The 18,873-nt window shown below is 36.9% G+C and overlaps 1 long non-coding RNA gene and 1 pseudogene across 1 annotated transcript in view; both read left to right on the top strand.

Annotated features, from left to right (window-relative positions):
- Nucleotides 1-15,635, top strand: part of LOC131404427 (uncharacterized) — a 36,278-nt gene extending 20,643 nt beyond the window's left edge. The window contains exon 3 of the long non-coding RNA XR_009219794.1: nt 15,503-15,635. This is a non-coding gene — a long non-coding RNA (uncharacterized LOC131404427). The remainder of the gene's footprint in view (nt 1-15,502) is intronic.
- Nucleotides 629-1,685, top strand: LOC131404422 (ubiquitin-conjugating enzyme E2 variant 2-like; annotated as a pseudogene).
- Nucleotides 15,636-18,873: the final 3,238 nt, after the last annotated feature.

Below are 18,873 nucleotides of genomic sequence, written 5' to 3'. Positions count from 1 at the left end.
GTTTGTGATTTGTTTGGTTATTTGTGTACCTGTCTAGGAGAGAGCTCTTAGAATTCCCACTGCCTGGGATAATATCTTGTAGGAAGGAAGGAAGCAAGGAAGGGAGGAAGGATTATTAGTATGGAGCTAGAGTCAAAGAAGTGGGCCTAAGAAAACACTATTGTCATTATGCTCTCCCACCTATTGTATACCACCCTGCTGGCTGCTCTTTTATGTCTCCATCCAATTTCTTGATAATCCTAGCCTTAAAGAGAAGTAATTCCAAGATCTTTTCTTTGTTGTCGTGAATGGATTCAGTAATTTTAATCCCTGTCAGTAGTAATAATATAGTCAATTTGAAATATTTTTCATTGTAGGGTTTAAAATAGGCTATGCTGAATAATTCACAGGTCTATCATATATGGGCTTGTCCATCCTCCTTTTTCAAAGTTTGATTTTTATGTTTCTGTCAGCCCTGGGATCAGTAAAATCTTCTGAGACATAAAAAGAGAAAGAAACTTAACACTGCTTTCCCTCTATACTCTAACTTACCCTTTTATCTATGGGAGCTAAAAGTATTAATTTTGGAACTACACTTATCTTTTCCCTAAAGAGTATATTAAATAATGTATGATGAGGTGGCTGCATCGGGCTGCAGGAGAAGATGGCGGTCTCCACAGGAGTTAAAGTTCCTCGTAATTTTTGCTGTTGGAAGAACTTGAAGAAGGACAAAAAGGAGTAAGCGATGGTATGGTTAGCTGCGGCCTTGAAGATGATGAAGACATGACACTTACAAGGTGGACAGGCATGATTGTTGGGCCACCAAGGACAAATTATGAAAACAGAATATGTAGCCTGAAAGTAGAATGTGGACCTAAATACCCAGGAGCTCCTCCATCAGTTAGATTTGTAACCAAAATTAATATGAATGGAATAAATAATTCCAGTGGAATGGTGGATGCACGGAGCATACCAGGGTTAGCAAAACGGCAAAATTCTTGTAGCATTAAAGTTGTATTTCAAGGAGCCACCCCGTGGCGTAGTGGTTAAGTGCTCACGCTCTGCTCTGGCGGCCCGCGTGCACATCCCGGGCGTGCACCAATGCACCACTTGTCAGGCCATGCTGTGGCAGCGTCCCACATAAAAGTGGAGGAAGATCAACACAGATATTATCTCAGGGCCAGTCTTCCTCAGCAAAAAGAGGAGGATTGGCATGGAGGTTAGCTCAGGGCTGATCTTCCTCACACACACACAAAAAAGGTTGTACTTCAAGAGCTAAGACGTCTAATGATGTCCAAAGAAAATATGAAGTTTCCACAGCCACCAGAAGGACAAACATACAACAATTAATTTTAGTGGATCTCAAATTTGTCTTAAGTCAGCAACCTTCTACTCATGTAAATGTCTTGTTTAAATATCACAATGCAGAATACCCACACATTAAGTAAAAGAATGCCAGCTGGTAAACATGACCCGGACATTTGTAAGAATATATTTAATATATGTACACTCATGATGTTTTTAGATAAAAGGAGGAAAAATGCAGCACAATTTTTTTTTCTCTTGTTAAGGCACTGTCATTTAAGCATAAACCTGGAGTACTCAAAATAGAATTCAGGTTTACAAGATGAAAGCATGGCAAGAAGTGTCAGATGGCTGTGTAAGCATGTGAGTTTCTGAAAAGTAAAAATCTCAAGAAGGAAAAACAGAAATGGCATGGTTTATCCATCTTGCCTAGTGGAAGAGCTTCAGTTGAAATTGTCTAAAGTAGCAGGTACAATGAATATTGTCACAAATTGTGTTAATTTTTGAAGCGGTGTGGGTGCTGACTACTAGTAGTATCAAAAATATGTTCAGGGTTGTTTCGATACCTGTATTTATAATTAAAAAAAATGTCATGGGGGAGGTCGATAATTTCTGTTAAAAGCCGTTCCTGTGTGTTACATGTAACAGACATGGTAAGTATTTGTTTACAGTATTTATTTGACAAACCATGCATTTAAGTTTAAGTGAAATCAACAAAAAGGAAATAAGTGCATGAATATGTGATTTTGAGATTAAAAATAGTCTTAAAATGTAAATAAAATGTGGAACACGTCCTCAGGGAAAAAAAAAGCTAATGTATGATGACACACAGTGAAATACAATAGTTGAAATGGCTTTTGGAGTACTGTTATTTGGCTCCAAAAGGCATTTTATTGAGTGCTTTCTTGCTGAGTGTGAGATAGCACAGCTCATCAATCTGGGGGATAGAATGGCATTTGCTGTATAGTTTACTGTTTCAAGAATAAGATTTTCCTAATAGATTATGTTGTTGTAGGTCTTCTTAATGTTTTAGGGGAAATGTGTTAATTTAATTTTTTAAATTGTATTTTCTTCTTTGAATAGACAGTACAGTCACATGGTTTAAAATTTAAAAGGTACAAAGGGTATATAATGAGATGTCTCTCTCCTGCTCTTGTCTCCCAGCCACCCAGTTCCTGGAGGTAACCAATGTGTTTGGGGTACTCTCCCAGACATACTCTCTGATTTTTGACACATCTCATTTAATTTAAGCAGACATTTGGCTCAGCCCCTAAGGAGTCATTTCTCCTTGCTGGCCATTTGCTAATAAATGGATTCACAAAATGAAAAAACTCAGTATAATTAAACTCCGATTTGAATGAACTAGATAGAATGTCAAAATTACTGGGATTAATTTAAATAATGTTTAAAAGAAAACCAATTGCTATAGAGTCCAGATGGCAACCTTTAAAAAAATAATAAAGCATTGTTTTTTCTTGTGTTTGTCAGTGAAGAGGGTGAGTTGTTTAATTAGGGAATTCTTTGTTGTTGTTGTTTTTTAATCTTTTCATGTGGGAGAATGTCAAATTAGGCTTCAAATCCAATCCCACACTGCCCTTTCTTTTATCTCTACCTCTTTCTGCATGTTTTTTTTTTAAACAGTTTTATTTATTTATTTATTTATGTTTTGTGAGGAAGATCAGCCCTGAGCTAACATCTATTGCCAATCCTCCTCCTTTTTTTTTTTTAACCCCAAAGCCCCAGTAGATAGCTGTATGTCATAGTTGCACATCCTTCTAGTTGCTGTATGTGGGACGCGGCCTCAGCATGGCTGGACAAGCGGCGCGCCGGTGTGCGCCCGGGATCTGAACCCGGGCCGTCAGTAGCGGAGTGTGCGCACTTAACTGCTAAGCCACGGGGCCGGCCCTCTTTCTGCATGTTTTTAACAATAACCTTATCCTTAGCCTATCTCCTCTATCCTGCTAACATTTGAGTTTTACACCTTTTTTTTTTTTTTGCAAGGAACATCAGCGCTGAGCTAACATCCGATGCCAATCCTCCTCTTTTTTGCTGAGGGAGATGGGCCCTGGGCTAACATCCCTGCCCATCTTCCTCTACTTTATATGGGACGCCGCCACAGCATGGCTTGACAAGCAGTGCATCAGTGTGCGCTTGGGGGGATCCGGGCCTGTGAACCCCAGGCCGCCGAAGCGGAGCACCTGCACTTAACTGCTGCACCACTGGGCTGGCCCTGAGTTTTACACATTTTTAGAGCTGCCCAGTGGGTCTATCCATGTTTGCCTCGCTTCCCTTTCCTTCTCTGTTCTGCAGCCCATCAAGGTCCCAGCAGGTAAAAGTAGTTACGGCATAAAGAATTAATTCTAAAATAGTCATGTTGGATATACCTGTTTGGAAACATTTCTATATGTGGCTTTCCATTCAATGCAATTTGTAGAACTGTATCACCTGTCTTACTGTTAATGGATCATTTGCTTGGATATGGGAATTGGTTCATTAAAGAGAAACTTAAACAGGTATTAAGTGAAATGGGACATTCCTTGATGATGCAGATCTGTCTTAGATTCCACTAGAGGAAATTATTTATGAGGTGGTCATGAAGGAAGGTACATGATCCCACCCATAATGAGTCCTCTATTTGGGGGCCTGTGAAGGGTGTTATAATGAAGATATAAAACAAGATAATCTCCTCAGGGTATATGCTATGAGTCCACAAAAGCTGACTTTCTAATGAGGGCTTTTGAGTATTTCTTGGTGTTAATCCTAGCTCACTAGGAGTCAACAAAAGGCCTTACCTTATACTAAACTACATAAATACTTAGGGCAAAGTCCCAGAGTTTTATTGGTTCTGTCACCATAAATTTATACTAACAGAACATATACTAACTAATAGGAACAGTGTTTTTATTTTTTTATTATCAAGTACTGTAACTAGGCAACCAGGAATTTGATTAGAATCTACTGTTTTCTTGACACAACAATTCTTGTTGCCCTCAAGGCCTCCACCAACAAGGTTACAGACTCCTGTGACAATGTCAAGCAGTTCAAAAATTATTGGATCATCTGTGTTAACATATTTTTTCCCCAATATGCTTTAGATGAAGTATTTTTCCACTTAATACTCATTTTAAAAGTCATACTGTTTTAAATGAGTTACCTGAAATACAATCTCTTACTAGCATAGGATGATACTTCCTAGGTTGAAAACAAGCTTATCTAGGGGGCTGGCCGTGTGGCTTAGAGGTTAAGTGCGCGCGCTCCGCTACTGACCGCCTGGGTTCAGATCCCGGACGCGCACCAACGCACCGCTTGTCCGGCCATGCTGAGGCGGCGTCCCACATACAGCAACTAAAAGGATGTGCAACTGTGACATACAACTATCTACTGGGGCTTTGGGGAGAAAAAGGGAAAAAAAAGGAAGAGGATTGGCAATAGATGTTAGCTCAGGGCCGGTCTTCCTCAGCAAAAAGAGGAGGATTGGCATGGATGTTAGCTCAGGGCTGATCTTCCTCACAAAAAAAAAAAGAAAAAGAAAACAAGCTTATCTGGGCCTAACCTATTTTGGGGTATATGTAAGAAGTAAAAAATTCAGAATTTTATACAAAATATTGATGTTTTATTTCTGGTATATATTCTCATAAGAAACTTGATCACTAAAGGAAAAAGCGGTGAAAATTCTGTGGTCAGATATTCTTGCTTTATGGCATTCAAAAATTTCATAATTATGTTTTCTGCTACAGTGTTATTTGGTACATTACTTATAAGGTGGTTATCTCAGAAGCTAGGATACTGTGATAGTAATGACAGAATTAATAGAGAGCTATTGATGTGTCTAATATACTTCTTGTATAGGCACAGTAACAGAAGGAAAGGGTCTTGGAATAGGATTTAAGCTCTAAGTGGCTTAGGCCACTATTTGTCCCTAAGATTAGCATAAATGCAACAGATATTAGCATATAATTTTTTAAAGGTGAGGACAATATCTTTGCATTTCAGTTTAGCAGTATCTTTAGGTATTTGAATCCCCCCAAATTTGGTCTCAAGCAACCTACTGTTGAAAACTAATAGGAAAGTGGATATTTCCTTTCTATGATTTCAGATGGTTTATATTTAAATGATTCTCCTGAAAATTACTTTAGAACTGACAGGTAATGACTCAATGGAACAGTTCTACCTCTGACTCATGGAGAATCTGGTATAAGTCATTTAACTCATCTGCTTCCGTCCTTTAGAAAATGTCACTATAAATGTGCCATAAGGTGCTTGTGAAATGCTTGAATGCACATATAAAAGGTGCTAGAAAATTACAAGGTTAAAGAGTCTTATTTTAAAATACAGTTTTATAAAACTTCAAACAGTTGTTTTAGTTTCATTATAGATCAATTCTGGAATAACCTAATTATGTGGGGGAAAAAAACCCACCTCCCCTCCAAATGAAATATCTCATTAAAAAGTTTTATAGCTTTTGTATGCTTCTGGTCATTAAGTTAAATAAAATAAATTGAAAGAAACAAACATTTGGGACTGGATTTAATTTAAAATTTTTTCCTAATTAAGTTTAAAAATCCACACACTATCCAGAGCCTACCATAAATTAAATTAATTAAATCAGTTGCTTATTCCACTTTGGTTAAGCAGCATTAAACCTGTCTGCAGCATAATTTTTTTAAGATTAACAAATCTCAGTCTCCTAAAACTATTTCCATTAAACAGAAAGTATGATGCAATATGTAAATGATATGCTTTTATTAGAATAACTGACAACTTTTTTTTATAATTGCCTTTATTTTGTAGAACAGTTTTAGATTTACAGAAAAATTAAGACAATATTTCAGAGAGTTCCCATATACTCCATACCTAGTTTCTCCTATTATGAATATCTTATGTTATTATGGTTCATTTGTTACAATTAGTGAACCAATATTGATACATTATTATTAACTAAAGTCCGTGGTTTATTTAGCTTTCTGTTTTACCTAATGTCTTGTTTCTGTCCCTGGATCCCATTAAGATGCCACATTACATTTAGTCATTATGTGACCTTTAGCTCCTCTTGGCTGTGACACTTTCTTAGACATTTCCTTATTTTTGATGACTTTGACAGTTTTAAGGAGTACTGGTCAAGTAGTTTGTAAGATGTTCCTCTGTTGGGATTTGTCTGATTTTTCCCTCATGATTAGACTGGGGCTATGGGTTTTTAGGAGAAGACCACAGAGGTAAAGTACCATTTTCATCACATCATGTTAAGGCTACACATATCTACCTGATTTATAACTGTTGATGTCGACCTTGATCACCTGGCTGATGTAGTATTTCTCAGATTTCTCTACTGTCAAGTTATTCTTTTTTCCCCCTTCCCATTCTGTACTCTTTGGAAGGAAGTCACTATGCACAGACCACGCTTACAGAGTTCCTATAACTCTGTAAATTGAGAGTTATGCTCTCTCTCCTTAAGGGTAGAGAATCTACATAAATTGTTAATTCTTTTGCACAGGAGATTTGCTCTTCTCCCCCATTTACTTATTTATTTAATCATTTGTTTATATCAGTATGGACTCATGGACTTTTACTTTATATATGTTGGTTTATAATCCCATACAAGTTATTTTGTGGCTCCAATTTTTCCAGCTTTGGTCATTGGGACTTCTTTCAGTTGGCTCCTATGTTACTTTGCTACACTACACCATTGTTTTTTGTTTGTTTGTTTGTGTTAACATTTCCTTACTTTCTGGCGCTATAAGATGCTCCAGGCTCATCTGGGCATAGCTGACAACTTAAAAAAAAATTATATTCTAACTTCTTGCTAACTAGGGGAGTTGACAATTATAGTAAACTCTTATTTATCTCCCAGCCACACTGTCAGAGAATCGAAATAACTATTTTTTATGTATTTAATATTACAAGAGATAATCATAAGATTGGTAAGATTCAGTTTCATTTTCTATAATTTCTACAGCTGTAATATATTACAATTATAACAGAATTTATAATGATGATTAAGATAGGGCAAGAACCTCAAGATTTTTCTGAATTAAATGAAGATTTAAATGTGTTAAGTATAATTTTAATACTGTATATTATATTCTACTTCTTTTTTAGAATTAACAATTCAAATATCATATATAAAACACTCATGTCCAACCCTCACAGATAATCGAAATTTCACCTGAGCAAGCTGAATAATTTGTTAATAAGAATGTGGGTAAATCTGAACATTTGTTAGGGTATAAGTCATATTCATAACTTAGAACCAGATAACATTAGGGTTCTCACAAATGGCAAGATTGATATTAAATGTATTAAAATAAGCAAAAGTAAATAGCATAGTGCCTGAGACATTTGTTTGAACCTTAATATTCAGGCTAAAGAGGGCCAGAGATAAATATGAAACCTTGTGGCACATGCTAGCCTAGATGTTTTTTATTTTCTCAAGGATACCTAACATGATTTCAGAAGGCTGAATGTGGACTGCAAAGTTCCCTTTGATGTTCAGATATTGATGATTCCAAGAGGCTGCTAGGTCCCTGGGTGACCTTGGATGAAGCCTGAGAGCAGTTCTGCTGCTCTATGTAAAACAATGGAAGAATTCACTGTTTAAGCTTTACTGACTGGGAAAACACCCAAGGCTTATAATGGCTCTGCAATTATCATTCAAGTTACATGCACTGCTGGAGTCTTGCACACTGCTCAGCCTTCTTCTGGGCTGCTCCCCACAGATGTCCTGCCTGCAGAGGCTACAAGGTTGCAGTGGCTGGAAGCAAACTAATGAACAGAATGGTTCTGTTTCTGAAAAGGGTAAGGATTTTCTTTTTCCCCCCAAATTTCCTGTTGATGGGATAAATAGCAACCTTATATTACACCCCAATTTTTGCTTTCACAAAGAAAGATGCAGTCTTGCAGATTAAAAAGTAGCTATATTTTAAATACAGTAAGCATGAAATTAGTTGACTTCTCTATTATTGTCTATGTATTATTGTTATTATATATTTTTCTATATAATGCTCTTCTTTTACCCCACACATTTTTCACAGTTACAAAGTATTATGGCCGTTATGCAATTTAAACTTCACAATAACCCAAGAAGGGAAGCAGAATGGGTATCTTTCTTCATTTTACAGATTAGTAGATAGAGAGGCTCAGAGTCGTAAAGAAATTTTCACAGAGGGGAAAATATCAGAACTGGATTTTGAAGGCCTGTTTTTTTATTGTTCCAAATTTGATGCTCTTTGCATGAACTATAGCAGTGTTTCCCACAGTGAGGTGATTTTAGGTGGTAAACAGATTAATATTTTTTAAATAGTCAAATATGTAAAAAGATAAAAATAAAATTAGCACATCAAGTTTATAATACCACAGATATTTTAAGATGAGAGTAAACTAGGTATTGAATATAAAAGTGAGTCAGTATAAATATATTAATTGAATACTAAAATGAGTGGTATGTGAATATGGAAGGAATCATGAATGTGAATGACTGAAGTTTGGGAAACACTAAACTATACTCTGCCTAGATCCCAAAAGAAATCAAGTCATTCATAAAGGAAATCAAGCAAGAGACCAAAAAAAACAAAAAATAGAAATATAATAAACAAAACAGTGGGTTAAATTTTAGAATGATTAGAACTGTATAATAGCCTGTATTTGCCTGACCAGATAAATTGTGTGTTATATAATAGCTGTAAACATTTTAAAAGTCAAACATGTTATATAAGTACTGACAATTTAAAAATATGTTCTTTCTCGTGGAGTTTTTGGTAATTTTAATTGTAGTAATAATTTGTATTTCTCCTTACACTTTTATTATAACTAAGTCCAAAGTCATATGAAAGCATCAACCAGCCAAATTTAATGCTTCTAAATAAGAAGAGGTTGTTTTTTCCTCAGGCAAGGGAAATTGATTTCTCATTTGGGAAGTAAAATGCTTCAGACAAGTAGAATTAACGCACATGGATTTTGATTTTCTGAAATGGAGAGGCAATAAGATGTCCCACAAAATGCTTTGGGCCACGAATTACCAGTCCTGGGTTTTAGTCTTCATTTTGTGACTAGCTATGTGACTTTAGGCAAATGATCTTTTTAAAAAAATGTTTATATAGTAAAGAGGTTTAAGATTTCTAAGAGCCCTTTTAGTTCTAATTCTTTCTGAGTCAAAAACTCATCCTAATTAATTTTCCACCCTATGAAGCAGTTTTTAAAAATAGTGGATTGAGGTGGCAATCCTATTTGATTCCTGAGTGCATATTAGAATGGCTCGCTTTCTCCAGCAATTCTCCTATGTAGGTCCCAGATCCTTTGGAGATATTTCTTTTGCCTTACGGTTAAAAGGGAAGGAGGTATGAGAGATATTTTTCTGCTCTCTCCAGATTCACTTTTAATTTTAAAAAATGTTTCTTATGTTATCTTTTATAACAATGATCTTGAAAACTTTGTGAATATCTAGTTTTATCTCATACCTCTGTATCTAGATCTCCAGTTTATCTTTAACATCTCCGACCAAGATTAACTAGAGATCTGTATGAATTACAAGTCAGATAAAGATTATAAAGTATATTTTTTATTCAGAATTTATTTGGGCTATTGGCACTTCCTTCTATACTCATAAGCCATGGCCTCTTATCTCCATTTATATTTTCCTACAGGCCCTGATTTACCAAACCTCAGTGGCTAAGAAGAAACCAAAAGTGGCTCTATCTTTTTTTCTCTTTCTTCTAATGTCATAGCAGCAACTCCTCAATTTGCAACATAGCTGTTGGGGCTCATGAAAGCCAGGGCTACTGGGCAGACCTGAGTTCCTAAAACACACAACTCTACCCTTAATCATCCAATCCTACCAATAACATCCCTGAAGGCACAGATAGATCCAGATTTTATGAGGCATGCGATTATACATTTTTGGAGGTTCTCTTAAAAAGAACAGACAAAATTAGGTTCATTTCTTAGAAGGGGCCCATGCAAATGAGAAGCACTGAAGCTTAAGTTTTGTTAGCTTCATAGCTAAATCTGTCATAGCTAAGGAAATTCATATGTATAACTCCAAATATATACCAAAAAAAAAAAATGTGTGTATATGTGCATATGAAACCAAAACAACGCGGGCATAGGAACACTTTATTTTTATCTGGAATTTTGTCTCCTGTCTCCAGTGTACACGAATGAATTAGACTGGACCACGCGAATGGTCAAACTTGAATCTCAGATTTTATAACTCTTATATAAAATGAAGTCTGGAACAATGAAATTTGCCAGAATGCAAAAGAGCAAGGCAGAGAATCTAAACTTGAGCAGGCTTGAATTACTAACCTAGACACTTCTCTGGGTGGGGATTAGGCTTGTTTCACCTAAACCTCCTAAAAGAGAGGACATCCAGAGAGAGATTACTCCTGTAAATTCTATTTACCTTTGAAAGCATCTTCCTAATACAATCTCGATCATCCTTCCTTCTACTGGGCAAGGAGTCAGGCAGGAGCCCTTCCTGTGTGGCAGAGCCGTGTAGCAGAGCAAAGAAGGAAGTCAGAGGGGTGGTAAAAGGGCATGGGTCTGACTGAAGCACACATACTCTCCTGCCTTCCCCATCTCCAGGCTTTAAAGTAATTCCTTCGTTTATCCAACAACAGCCACCTGAAATCTAGAAACTATTGATATTATGTCATTGAAGTATTTAGATTGCTTGGTGTGATTGATCAGGATGTTCCATTCATCTGCTATTTATGTAGCATTAGTTTCAAAAAATAAAAAACTCACCATAATTAAGAAAGAGGGTGAACAAATTTGCTATAAAGATAGTAATGGGCTTAGAACTGGAACTATAGCTCTGTCTCTCTCTCATGGGTCATAGATTCTACTACCCTCTGTTTTTCTGCTCATCATCTGCCTGGTGGCTGACTTCTGCTTACAGTTTCTGCTCCCTTTTAACTTCTGCTTGCACATGACTTGAACTTGTTACGGTATTATGCTAGGTGCTGGAAATACAGCAGTGAGTAAGATGGCCCTTACCCCTCATGGGACTCACAGTATGGTGGGGAATAAACAAATAGTCTCACACACACACACACACACACACACACACACACACGAGTCATGATATGCTATGAAACAAACATACAAGATACAGTGAGAGAATACATTAAGGCAGTGTAATTTAAAGTGTAGATCATGAACCATGAGTGGGCAGTGAAATCAATCTAGTTAAGACCAGTATTTTTAACAAAAGAAAACAGAAATATCAAAGTAATCATACATAGTAAGGATAAGTATTGTTTTGTGCAACTTGTTTCAGTTTCTATTATCCGTGAATAAACAGACAAAAATCCAGATCCTTGTGGAGTGTGCTTTTTAGGGGGAAGAGAGATAATAAAGAAGAGACATTAGTAAAATGTAGAATATATTAGAAGGCGATGAAACTGAAAAACAAAAGGCAAGGAGGAGAATATAAAATGTCAGAGGTAGGGGTTGAGATTTTAGAAATGGTAGCCAAGGCAGACTTCTGTGGGAAGGTGCCTTTTGGGTAAAGACTTCAAGAACTAGGGAGTGAGCCATACAAATATTTGGAGGAGGAACATTCTAGGCAGAAGGAATAGACAGTGCAAAGGCCCTGAGTGTGACTGGCCTATTTGAGTCTGAAGAAAAGCAAGGCCAACATGACTGAAGGAGAGTGAATGGGAAGCATAACAGGTGATGAGGAAAGAAGGCCAGTGGGGGTTCTGGATCATGCAAGAAGGTCTTATAGTTTATAGGAGTGCTTTTGGTTTTGACTCTGAGTGAGATGGGAAGCCATTTGACAATGTTGAGCAGCACAGTAACATGATCTGACTTATGTTTTAATAGGATCATTCTGGCTACTGGATTAAGAATAGTTTTAAGGGAGGCAAAGGCAGAAGCAGGAACACCAGAATGTAAGCTCCATCAGGGCAAGAGTTTTCAACTATTTTATTCACTTTGTATCCCTAGTGTTTTAGAACAGAGACTGTCACATAGAGATAATTATTTATTCAAGAATGAATGTTTGCCTCTATGTGCACCAGATCATGTTATGAAATGTATTTATTACTATGGGTCAAGGTCATAAAGGTTGAAAGCCCATCTCTTAGAGGAAACTGACCTAGTCTTGGGTCTCAGCAAAAGGATCTCTGGGAACTGACATTTAGGCTGAGATCTGAAGAACATGCAAGAGGAGGTACGGGATGAAGAGAAGAATTTTTCGGGAGTTGTTAATTTGGGAATCATCAGTGCGTGCATAGTATTTGCAGCTCTCTGACAGGGTTTCTGTTGTGTGAAAGTAAGGAGCAAAATTAAAGCCATCACAAACCACCCCCGCTTTCTGTTTCTTATTTTTTGTGCTCATTTCCTGTAACGTTTGCCCTATTGAAAAATAGCATATAGTAGCCATTTATAAAAAAAAAAGAAAGCATAAATCTTTAAGGAAACCTGTATCATATCATAATAATAGAAAAAGTCAGTGAATTATAAAATTCGTATTTGGTTTATTTTTTTTAATGTGTACATCGTAGTGATTTGATGTGCGTATACATTGTGAAAGGATTCCATCTGGTTAATTAACACATCCACCACCTCACATATCTATGTTTTTTTTTTTTGTAAGAACATTTAAGTTCTACTCTCTTAGCAAATTTCAGTTATATAATACATTATTATCAACTATAGTCACCATGTTTTACGTTAGAACCTCAGACCTTATTCATCTTACAGCTAAAAGTTTGTACCCTTTTACCAGCCTCTCCCTATTTCCCTCATCACCCAGCCCCTGGCAACCACTTTTCTCCTTTCTGTTTCTATGAATTTGACCTTCTTCTTCTTCTTCTTTTTTTTTTTCCCTAGATTCCACATATACGTGATATCATGCAGCATTTGCTTTTCTCTGTCTGGCTTATTTCACTTAACATAATGCCCTCAGGCTCCACCCGTGTTGTTGCAAATGGCAGGATTTCCTTCTTTATTATGGCTGAATAATATTCCCTTGTATATGTATATATATATACACACACTACATCTTTATCTATTCATCCATTGACCAACACTTAGATTGTTCCATATCTTAGTTATTGTGAATAATGCTGTGATGAACATGAGAGTGCAGATAGGTCTTTGATATCCTGTTTTCATTTTCTTTATATATATGCCCAGAAGAGGGATTGCTGAATCATATAGTAGTTCTATTTTTCATTTTTTGAGGAACCTCCGTACTGTTTTCCATAGTGGCTGCACCAATTTACATTTCCATCAACAGCGCACAAGTGTTTCCTTTTCTCTACATCCTTGCCAGCACTTATCTCTTGTCTTTCTGATGATAGCCATTCTAACAGGTATGAAATGATATCTCATTGTGGTTTTGATTTGCATTTCCCTGATGATTAGTGATACTGGGCACCTTTTCATACACCTATTGGCCATTTGTAGGTCTTCTTTGGAAAAATCTCTATCCAGTTTCCTTGGCCCATTTTTTAATCAGATTGTTTGTTTTTTGCTGTTGAGTTGTATGAATTCTTTATATATTTTGGATATTAACCCCTTGTGAGATATATAATTTGCAAATATTTTCTCCCATTTAGTAGGCTGCCTTTTTATTTTGTGGATAGTTTCCTTTGCTGTGAAGAAGCTTTTTAGTTTGATGTAGTCCCACGTGTTTATTTTAGTTTTTGTTGCCTTTGCTTTTGGTGTCAAATCCAAAAAAATCATTGTTAGGACCGATGTAGGGGAGCTTACTTATTATGTTTTCTTCTAGGAGTTTTATGGTTTCAGGTCTTACATTCAAGTCTTTAATCCATTTTGAGTTAATTTTTGTGTATGGTGTAAGATAGTGGTACAGTTTCATTCTTTTGCATGAGGCTGTCCAGTTTCCTCAACACCACTTATTGAAGAGACTATCCTTTCTCCATTGTATATTCTTGGCTCCTTTGTCATAAATTAATTGACCATATATGCATGGGTTTATTTCTGGGTTCGCTATTCTGTTTTCTTGATCTATGTGTCTGTTTTTATGCAAATACCATACTATTTTGATTACTGTAGCTTTGTTATGTAGTTTGGAATCAGGAAGTATGATGCCCCCAGATTCATGAATATCTTAGGGATTCCACATTTTCTGAGGGTGTATCTTTTTATTTTTGAGTCCATGCTTCAGTTTTGAAAAGGTAAAATGTGATTCCTTTTTATAGGCATTGGTGTAGTTATATCATCTGCCCAAGAGGCTACCGATGCTTTTCTCCTGATTCACAGCATTTATGTTATTTTATTTTGTTAAGTCAGATTCTGCTGCTGTGGTGACACACACATACACACTCCATAACCTCAGCAAATTTAAATCTAAAACTGTTCATTTAAAGCAGGGCTTTCTATCTAAGCACAAATTGGTATATTTTATTTTCTAAGGGAAGTTCAGTGTCCTTCATAATCTTCTAGTATTTGTTAAATTCTGAAATAGAATTAAAGTACTTGAGTATGTTGTTTAGAATAATATTCTAATTTAAACTACAATAGAATCTAATTCTAACCTTAATAATGAAAAATTTGTAATATTTGACTTGTTCAAAAAAATCAAACTGGAAAATATTTAACCTGTTTTAAAGAACTTTAATGATTGTTTCACGTAACTTTTTTTCTTATTATAAGGTTAAACATTGCCATTGTAGAAGATGTAGAAAATACATAAAACTGTGAAGAAGAAAATAAAAATCACTTGTAGTCATATCGCTCAGATATAATATGACTATTTATATTTTACAATATTTCCTTCCATTTTCCATGCATACATTTAAGATATATTTTAATTTTGTTAGTACACTATGATATACTACTAATGGGTAGCATTTATTTATTTATCTATTTATTACTATGAGCTAGCACCACTCTAAGTGCTTTATATACATTACCTAATCATCACCAGGCCCTTATGAAAGTAGGTACTGTTGTTATCCCCATTTTATAGATAAGGAAACTGAGATTTAGAAAGGTTTAGTACCTTGTTCATGGTCACACATTTAGAAAATCTCTGAGCCAACTCTAGAATATAGACTGATCTGACTACAAAGCCTAAAGTCTATATTCTCCACCATTACCCTGGCCCGCTTTTGTCATTTGCCATTAGATTGTGTGAATTTTCCCATGTCACTAAATGTTCTTCATAAAATGATTTTAAGGGTTATAAAGTGGTCTGTTTTGTCAGGCATACCATAATTACTTTATCCATGTCTCTTTGGACATTTAGGTTGCTTCCAACTTTGAAGGCAAGGACGATGTGCGAGTCATCTCTGTATCCTCAGCATCCAGCAAACTGTCTGGCACTTTGTCAGGCTCAAAATATCAGCAGAGTGAAGTTAGAAAGAGGAAAAAGAACTTTATCTAAGGTAACTGACATAAAAGATGGAAGACAGGCAGAAATGAAAATGACATGTTTGTGGGAAAATGAAGGAAGAATCCTACTCGATAGGAACAGAGAGAATGCATATTGCACGGGGTGGTTTTCATTAGACTCTGAATTGTAAAGAACAGAAACTCATTCAGACCAAGTTCGTTAGAATGGTAATTATCAATGAGGAAAATCATGATACCACAGGAATTCAAGTCTGGAACTATTATGGGCTCCCACTTAACATGCCTCTACTACTTTCTTTAAGTCTGTTTCAGGGTGTCTATTTGCTTCTTCTCCAATTACCAGCTGGCTCACATACTCTTTACCTTTTGTATGTCCATATATTTTCTTTACCCCGTGGATTAAGTCAACATTTCAGCTCACTCATGGCTCATTATTGCCCATCTGTCCTCTTTCTACCTCATGCCTTTTCTTTTTTTGTGGTGAGGGAGATTGGCCCTGAGCTAACATCTGTTGCCAGTCTTCCTCTTTTTGCTTGAGGAAGATTGTCCCTGAGCTAACATCTGTGCCAATCTCCCTCTATTTTGTATGTGGGACATGCATGGCTTGATGAGCAGTATGTAGGTCCGTGCCCGGAATCTGAACCTGTGAACCCCAGGCCCCCGAAGCAGAGTGCATGAACTTAACCACTACGCCACCGGGCTGGCCTTTTCATGCCGTTTCTGATTTTGCTCCCAAAATGCAGGCTTGAAAGGCACAAAGATTGACATAACCAGGAATAATGTCGGGAGGAGAGGTTAGGTGTGAACAGGCCAGCATTAGCTCTTCACTCCAGCCGCAATAGACAAGGTACAATTCTCTCTCCTTTTGAATGTGTTGTTCCCTCTGCTTGAAATACACAGCTTAAAAAAGTCACTGTTCTGTTCTTTCACAGTGTCCTGTGTATGCCTCTAGCATAATACCTATAATTCCTTATTGTAATTATCTATTTACTTTACCATGAGCATATAATAAACTTTTCAACAGCAAGGAGAATTAATGAATGAATATATTAGTCAAAATTTATTTACCATTATTTTACACAGCATCCATGTATTCACTCATACCTTAATTTATTGAGTACCTATACCAATTTATAAGGGAGGCACAGCTAAATGGATTGTAAGAATGGACAGGTTGTTCTTATTTACCCCTGGGTAGATCCCAAACTATTGTAACTGCTAGGACAAAAGCTCTCACAATGTCTGTGTTGTTATACTTTTAGACAAAAGAACCCGTTATGCCTCTAAGAGAAGGGGAAAAAGAGGGGAAAGCAAAAATAACATGACCAGCAGTGGTAAAGAGTTATCCTGCACCTAAAATGCTGAAGACAGCTTGGCTGCCAGACTTGATCATAGTGGTACCTCTGGTGTACCACATAGGCAGACCTGCAGGGGAGATTTGGAGGCATGATGAACATTTTTGCCACCTGCCTCCTGTGTGACACATTCCTTTAAGGACAAGGGAATGGTTTTGTAGTGTTCTACAAAATTGGCACAATAGTGAACACCTGGAATCTTATCTCATACTTTGCTGCTTTTCCGATAGTAATGAAGCAGTCAGCCCTAACATTTATTTTTAAAGTGTAGAATAGTCTTAAGATTTACAGAGCAAAAATAAAGAAAAGGGTGCAGGGGTCTCTCAATCATTTTGTTACCTTCTTAACTTTGATTTTATTTTTCAAGTGTTTTTCACCTGTTGGAAAGAAAGCATGTAAGGTATTACACTATGTTCAGCATGTTATGTGGCGTACAGGAGATCAAAACAAAACAAAACAAAAACACCAGCTACATGACCCAGGCTGTACCTTCTAGGTATGTAGAAGGTATGTACATACTTTCTAAGTATGTATTAATTTCAATGATATCATTAAAGGTTGAGGCTTTTTCTATTTTTCACTCTGTCATCTTTGGCATGTTGCTTCTTGCTCTGAGGCTTGTCTCCTTATGACCACAAGATGATATAAGGTGATGTGTCATCAAGCTGAAGAAGAGGAGTCATTTTTTCCCATGAGTCTGTTATTATCAGCTAGGAGAAATTTCTGCTGAATATCCCCTCGTAGGCTGCCTGTCATGTCTCTTTGGCCAAAATTGCTCCACATGCCCATGCCGAAACCAGTCATTGCCAAGGGGAATGGAATGATAATAATTGGCATCAATCAAGGTCACGGGGGTTGGTGAGGGATCTAGCCTCCTTTAAATCACAAGGCTACTCTAAACCTGAGCTAACAAGAGTTCTCTTAGCAAGGAACAAAGCTGGGGTATGGACTGTAGAGAAGGATGGCTGTAGAGAAAGATGGCCTAGGATTCAATAGAGTCTGTTACACAAATCCACAGCAAAGCAACACAAGAAACATAAACTCAAAAAGCGCCATAGTCTGGGCCATTTAATGTAAGGGCAAATAGCCCTACATGCATTATTCATCCTGAGAGATTTATTATGTGGCTGCCTGGGGTGGCAAATAGGACATGAGGTTTGGAATCAGACAGGCCTGGTCACTTAGCAGTGACTTAACATTAGAGAAATTAACTTCTCTGCAATTCAACTTCCTCCTTTATAAGATAGCGATAACAGTGCCTGCTTCTAGGGATTAAATCCCACTGTGGAGATAAATTGCCTGAAACACTACAGGCATTCAATGAGTGTATATTCCTTTCCCCCTTTATTGAAATTACAATAATTCATAATGATGATTCCAAGTCACCAATAGAATGTTAAATTTTATTCTGTATTTTCTGTTTGGAAGCAGATATCTAATTTATAGGAAATATTTTTTTCAAGTCTGATTAAAAGAAGAGATTCTTGTTGTTAGCGCCATCTAGTCAATTCCTACTAGCAACCCAGTGTACAGCAGGGTGGAACCCTTCCCTGTCTTTCTGTGCCATCCTCTTACCTTCTGGCGCTATATCAGACAATGCTCTGCTGCTATTCACAGAGTTTTCACGGCCAATTTTTTCAGAAGTGGGTGGCCAGGTCCTTCTTCCTCATCTGTCTTTGCCTGGAAGCTTCGCTGTCCACTGTGGTTGACCCTGCTTGTATTTGAAATACCGGTGGCATAGCTTTCAACATCAGAGCAACACACGGCAGCCACGATATGATAACTGACAGATGGGTAATGTGGTTCCTTGACTGGGAGATGAACTCAGGCTACGGCAGTGAGAGCGCTGAATCTTAGCCAATAGACCACTGGGGATGGAGATTTTAGGCTCATAAAATATAAAAAGTCA

This window comes from Diceros bicornis, chromosome 1 (assembly GCF_020826845.1).
Source record: "Diceros bicornis minor isolate mBicDic1 chromosome 1, mDicBic1.mat.cur, whole genome shotgun sequence".
NCBI classification, from domain to species: Eukaryota; Metazoa; Chordata; class Mammalia; order Perissodactyla; family Rhinocerotidae; genus Diceros; species Diceros bicornis.
Note: the sequence above shows the minus strand (reverse complement) of the source record. Positions and strands in the feature narration are given on the sequence as shown.